The following is a 7953-nucleotide window of genomic DNA, read 5'->3' on the forward strand; positions in this document are numbered from 1 at the left end:
CATCTCTCTTATACATCTTTGGATCTATAACTCAAGTGCCTTTAAACTTTCCTTTCGGAGTCCAAAGCTCTAATACCAAATGATAGTTCTGATACTTAATATAAGTATAGATCCAATAGCCAACAAGCTGAGAGGGGGGGGGGGGGGGGTGAATCATACAAACTTAATCATCCATAAAAACATTAGATTCAACCTCGATAACATATATTAGTCATATAATCAAAAACTGTCAAACATGCAAACTCAAAAGCATATGAACAATATAAACCTCATAACACCAGATTTAACGTGGAAACCCAAATAGGGAAAAACCACTGTGGGATTTCAGACCCACTAAGAAATATACTCTTCTAGAGTATGCTCGGTTAAAAGCAAATCCTGTTAAAGATTACAAAACACATTGCTAGATGTGACCCGGTTACGGGATTTCCCTCAGATCTATTAGGATCTTCACTTTGTTAGAAGTGACCTTGTCAAAGGATTTCAAACACTCAATCAGAATGTCACCTTGTTAGAGGATTTACATATAAGACTGTTAAGTCCACTCGGTTAAGAGATTTCCTATCACTTTCACAAAATAATAGTAATAGAATCTATCTGCAACTTCACATCTAAAATGCTAAAGCAGATTCCTATATTTTCAATACAATCTAGACATAGAACTAATCTTGTCTATCTGTTGGGCATCAATACACTGTTATTCTAACAGGTCTTCAAGCTTCTGTGCTCGGTAATCAGTATGTAGCATCCCTGTGCATACACTTGCCCGCATACATTGTTTATCAATAGTTCCTTATTTATAAACAATCTTCTAACCGCTTAATCTCCTTGATCACTTTTCCCATGATCAATCATAGCCATCAAATCTTCAATCTTGTCCAGGTTCATTGTATCTTTCGATCTGAAAATGTTTTACCCCACCTCGGAAGTTGCACATTCACCTTGGAACTTGTGTTAGAGTAATGCGGTTTAATCTAAGCTGTAGATCTTCTTGCCGACTTTCCATTGCCTTAGATTTGTTAACAAACTTCTTCCATGGCTTGCCAATCATTGATCCGCTCCAGCTCATCAACATCTTTCATTAAATATCACATGTAAACATTTAATGCATTCTGTTATAGCTCGGTTACAACTCGGTGAATACTAAACTTTACTTGGTAGACATTTTGTCTTCATTAACCAACTGCGACAACCTTAGGGTTTACTGACTAGGTTCCTTAGGGTTTACTGACTAGGTTCTTTGCTTGGTAACATAGTATAGTATTAACCTTTACATTTTACAACATATGTATGATGTTAAAACAATCTAAAACATCAAGATCTCATCATTGTCTGACTTAGTAGAGTTGCCCATTGAATAACTTATCCCCTTATTCATCATATTCTTTCCTGTGTCTTTACCGACTTCTTTATAATATTCATATCATATTTCTTAAGATATGGCAACATCATACTGAATTAGAAAATCAATTTCTTGACATCAATGACAAAATAATAATATCAAGACAGTAAAACATCTTTAATCAGTTATGTCCATAATCATCAACAACCTTCTCAATATCCTTGTAATATTGCCAACAAGAGTAAACAAAATGGAAACATAGGGACATGATGGAGACAACGCAAAATAGATTGAATTATACCATGAAAACTGCTTACAACCAACCAGGAACAACCGGGTTACGGAAACCGGCTCATAGGCCTGCTAAAACATGCTCAAAATACATAACAAGTCACAATCGAGACCTCCAATTTTAAGATCCATCTTCTATGCTTAGTCTAACTTCCTGAGTCCATTATAATTCTCTATTACAATGATTTATATGATCCAAGGGAATCCGGTCTATCCAAAAAGGAATCAAAACCTGAAGAACAAGACCTAACGTGTAAAACCAACAAGGTTGGCCTCCGCCAAAGAAATTCCTCCAGAAAATCCAAAGGATGAAGTGTAGATCACGGGGAAAGGTTGACCACAAGCTAAGGAACATCATAATCAATGCACAAGGTTTTGCAAGCTACGAAACGGATCTGGTAGATCATGAATGCAAATAGGTCCAGACAACTGGTATCAGAAAAATGTCTCAGAAATCGGTAGTGATAACTTGCCAGAAAAAGATCCAAATGCTCCATGGTTTGGAAATAAGGAAGATGATCAAGTCTTCAAGCAAAATCCAACTCCTTAGGTTCTGGTGAGCCAAATCTGAGACGCATAGAAAGAAATTCTTAAACTACAAACGTAAAGAAAAATAGAAAGGAAATATTTTTGGTTGATGGAAGATTGCTATGAACCGGGGATGCTCCTGCATCCGACATCCGGGGTTGTTGAAGAAAAAGTGAGTGTCTCACTTTGCTAGGATTAGAGGAAAACCGAGGCGGTCTACCTCTGCCTGAGAAATCCAAGATGAATCTTCAACTGGTCTATCCTTCCACTTCACAAGATACTCCTTATACTGACTGCCTCGGCTACTACGCCCAATCCTACTGTCCAAAATGCCTTCAATCTAATCTAGTTCCTTCTGGGGCAACTTTTTCTCCAAGTTTGCAATATTGTCCTCATTGAATTTTGGTTCATGATACTGATGAAGATCTGCAATGTTAAACACATGTGAAATACTTAGACTATTCAGTAACTTCACTTCATATGCATTCCCAGAACTGAACTTTCTCAAAATCCCGCAAGGTCCAAACTTTCTTATCTATAACTTGTTATAAGTTCCAACCAAGAATATTTCTTTTCTTAGATACACCATCACTTCATCGCCAACTTCAAATTCCTTATGTCTCCTCTTATCATCTGCTTTCTGCTTAACTTGAATATGTAAGTTCTACATATGATCTGCATATTCTTCTGCTTCTGAACTTCTCCAATCTTCACTGCTAATATCTCTTAATTTTGATATACCTCTAGGGTGTGCCCTAGTAACAATCTCAAAAGGTGTTCTTCCAGTACTCGTTTTTACTGAATTATTATAGGCAAACTCTGCTTGTGCAAGAATCAAATCCCAACTTCTGATTTTATCTCCAACTAAACATCTCAACAAATTTCCCAAGCGCCGATTAACTACTTCTATTTGTCCATCAGTCTGTGGATCAAAAGTAGAACCGGACTTCAAATATGTCTTCATCTTCTTCCAAAGTGTTCTCCAAAAAATAGCCAACAAACTTAGTGTCTCTATCTGAAACTATGCTCTTAGGTAATCCATGCAATCTCACTACTTCCTTGAAAAATAGGTCTGGTATATGTAATGCATCTGATGTCTTCTTACAAGTTATGAAATGAGCCATCTTCAAGAATCTATCCACTACCACAAATATAGAATCATTCCCTTTGTGTTTTAGACAATTCAAGTATGAAATCCATGCTTATATCCTCCCAAGGTCTTACCGACACTATCAAAGGTTTATACAATCTCACATTTTGACTACTACCCTTTGTAACTTGACAAACTCTACAACTTTGCACGTATTTCCTAACATCCTTATGAATCTAGGGCCAAAAGTAATGCTCACTCACCAATGCTACTGTTTTGTCAATACAAAAATGTCCGGCTAATCCTCCACTATGTTTCTCCTTTATCAGATTCTCCCTAATAGAACTCATAGGTATGCACAACTATATTCCTCTAAATAACATCACATCCTGAATGAAGTAATCCAGCCACTTCCTTCTATCTATCGTAACCTGTTCTCTACATTCTCTCCAAGATTCTGCAAAATCCGGGTCATCATCATACAAGGTCTTCAATTCCTCAAATCCTAATATTGTCACTCTCATCTCTGTCAGCAGATTCCTTCTCCTACACAATGCATCAACAACTTTGTTAGATTTCCCACTTCTATGCTTCAACACAAAGGTATAAATCTGCAAAAATTCTACCCATATCATATGTCTCTGATTCAACTTACTCTGACTGTTCAAATAATGCAAAGCTTGATGATTCGTATACAACACAAACTCTTTAGGCAATAGGTAATGTCGCCAATTCTTCAAGGCTTGAACTGGGTATATGCACCAAGTTGTGGTACCAAAAGGGGGTCTTAAGATGCCACTTTTTTTTGGAAATCAGCAAAGTCTAAACTTCAATGATAAATTGAAGATAGTTACACTCCAAATTTGAAGATGCAACAAGAACAAGAGTCTGAGTGCTTCAAGTCTACTTTCTAAACTACTAATTTTTTTTTAAAATGGTGGAGATTAAGGGCTTCAAAAAGGGGGGCCACAAAAAGTGGTCCTATTTTTATGCAAAAAACATAACATAGCGTCTGTTGTGGCCCCCCTAAAATGTTAAATTTTTTTTTGAATTTTTAAAATCGCTTCAGTGAGAAATTAGCTAACACCTTTTAGTTTATGCCAGAATTTTCAGCTAATTATTTAATGAGTATATGATTTTTTACTAATTTTCGAAGTGGACACATCCTGAAAAACATAAACTTGAGCATGCTGCCCCCTAAAATCATTGAAAACAAATCAAAAATCAAATTTTTTTTTTTTAAATTGTGTAGAATGGATTCTAGTTTCTAAAAATGTAATTTTTTTCAAAATCTGGTGAATGTGTAAAAATCTATATCCAAAATAGTGCATGTTGGTTTTTGACAAAAAATGGACACACTAACAAAAGAAATTATAGATGAAAGACTTAAGGAAATCAAAATTTGAAATAAATTACATTGTTGGATAGCTAAGAGGGAGCTGAAGTTTACCACGATATTTTTTTTAACTTCATTGAAACACGTGCAAGGCTGATGGAGAGCACGACCAAAAATATGTCAAAATTTTCAATGTTCTGATAAAAACACGTTTCTAGCCTGAAATGGTCATCCAAACCTTTGGGTTGGATGGCCAAGTAAAATCCAAACCATAGGTTTGGTGTTTCCCAAAGCGGGCCATTTGGCGCGCGCCAAATATGGCGCTCACCCTATTTGGCGTGCACCAAATGTGATGAATGGATATTCCATTTGGCGTGCGCCAAATAAGGATGAAGAGGGAGATAGCTCGAGGGATAGGAGAATAAGGGAATTGTGAGAGCTAGAGAGGAGAGGGACAAAGAAGAGTATGTATCTATAAGAACTAAGAGCCCGAGAAGAGGTAAGGGGATAGAGAGAGATGGAACTACAAGGGAAGGGATATAAAGAAGGGAGAGGTGAGATGGGGATTTCTATGTACATATTTGGCACTCTCCCTATTTGGTGCATGCCAAATGTGGAATAGACACATACTCTTCTTTGTCCCTCCCCTCTCTAGCTCTCACAATTCCCTTATTCTCCTATCCCTCGAGCTATCTCCCTCTTCATCCTTACACCCATCTAATTCCCTCTCTCACCTCTTTCCCTCAGTTTCTTCCTCACTCCCTCCTCTCTCTAGGTCCTAAGGGGTCATAGGACACCATACACCTAAGGCGTCAAAGGACATCATATGACCCCTTAGGTTACCATAGGACACATAACGACACCATATTTTGTCCTAAGTGGTCATAGGACACCATATGACCCCTCAGGACACCATACAACCCATAACGACACCATATGGTGTCTTAATGGGTCATAGGACACCATATGACCCCTTAGGTGTCGTTAGGGGTCATATTGTGTCCTAAGGGGTTATATGGTGTCCTATGACCCCTTAGGACACCATATGATTCCTTAGTACACCATATGGTGTCAGTATGGTTCGTATGGTGTCCTATGACCCCTTACGACACTATATGAGCCCCTGGTACACCATATGGGGTAAGTATGGTCTTATGGTGTACGATGGTCCCTTAGGACACCATATGATCCCTTAGGACACCATATGACCCATAATGACAACATAAGCTATCCTAAGGGGTCATATGTTGTCTTAAGGGGTCATAACACACCATATGACTCGTTAAGACACAATATGATCCCTAAAATCACCTAAGGGGTTGTATGGTGTCCTAAGGGGTCATATGACACCTTAGGTATCCATACGACCCATAACCACACCATATTGTGTCCTAAGGGGTCATATGGTGTCCTAAGGGGTCATAGGACACCATATGATCCCTTAGGACACCATACAACCCATAACGACACCATATTGTGTCCTAAGTGGTCATAGGATACCATATGACCCCTTACGACACCATATGACCCATAACGACACCATATTGTGTCCTAAGGGGTCATATGGTGTCTTAAGGGGTCATAACAAACCATATGACCCGTTAAGACACAATATGATCCCTAACGACACCTAAGGGGTCATATAGTGTCCTATGGCCCCATAGGACACCATATGACCCCTTAGGTGTCCATACGACCCATAACGACACCATATTGTCTCCTAAGGGGTCATATGGTGTCCTAAGGGATCATAAGATACCATATGACCCCTTACGACACCATACGACCCATAACGACACCATATTGTGTCCTAAGGGGTCATATAGTGTGCTAAGGGGTCATAATACACCATATGACCACTTAGGACACCATACAACCCATAACGACACCATATTGTGTCCTAAGGGGTCATATGGTATCCTAAGGGGTCATAGGACACCATATGACCCCTTACGACACCATATTGTGTCCTAAGGGGTCATAGGACACCATATGACCCCTTACAACACCATACGGCCTATAACGACACCATATTGTGTCCTAAGGGGTCATATGGCATCCTAAGGGGTCATAGGATGCCATATGAGCCCTTATGACACCATACGACCCATAACGACACCATATTGTGTCCTAAGGGGTCATATGGTGTCTTAAGGGGTCATAACACACCATATGACCCGTTAAGACACCATATGATCCCTAACGACACCTAAGGGATTATATGGTGTCCTATGGCCCCATAGGACACCATATGACCCCTTGGGTGTCCATATGACCCATAACAACACCATATTATGTCCTAAGGGGTCATATGGTGTCCTAAAGGGTCATATGAGGTCCTAAAGGGTCATAGGACACCATATGACCCCTTACGACACCATATTATGTCCTAAGGGGTCATATGGTGCCTTGAGGGATCATAACACACCATATGACTCGTTAAGACATAATATGATCCCTAACGACACCTAAGGGGTCATATGGTGTCCTATGGCCCCATAGGACACCATATGACCCCTTAGATATCCATCCAACTTATAACGATACAATATTGTGTCCTAGGGGTCATATGGGGTCCTAAGGGGTCATATGGTGTCCTAAGGGATCATGGGACACCATATGACCCCTTACGACACTATACGACCCATAACGACACCATATTATGTCCTAAGGGGTCATATGGTGTCCTAAGGGGTCATAGGATACCATATGACCCCTTACGACACCATACGACCCATAACGACACCATATTGTGTCCTAAGGGGTCATATGGTGTCTTAAGGGGTTATAACACACCATATGACCCATTAAGACACAATATGATCCCTAACAATGCCTAGGGGGTCATATGGTGTCCTATGGCCCCATAGGACACCACATGACCCCTTAGGTGTCCATACAACCCATAACGACACCATATTGAGTCCTAAGGGGTCATATGGTGTCCTAAGAGGTCACAGGACACAATATGACCCCTTATGAAACCATACGACCCATAACGACACCATATTGTGTCCTAAGGGGTCATATGGTGTCTTAAGGGGTCATAACACACCATATGACATGTTAAGACACAATATGATGCCTAACAACACCTAAGGGGTCATATGGTGTCCTATGACCACACAGGACACCATATGACCTCTTAGGTGTCCATATGACCCATAACGACACCATATTGTGTCCTAAGGGCTCATATGGTGTCCTAAGGGGTCATATGGTATCCTAAGGGGTCATAGAACCCCATATGACCCCTTACGACACCATACAACCCATAACAATAGCATATTATATCCTAAGGGGTCGTATGGTGTCCTAAGGGGTCATAGGATAGCATATGATCCCTTATGAAACCATACGACCCAT

This window comes from Cryptomeria japonica, chromosome 1 (assembly GCF_030272615.1).
Source record: "Cryptomeria japonica chromosome 1, Sugi_1.0, whole genome shotgun sequence".
Taxonomy (NCBI): domain Eukaryota; kingdom Viridiplantae; phylum Streptophyta; class Pinopsida; order Cupressales; family Cupressaceae; genus Cryptomeria; species Cryptomeria japonica.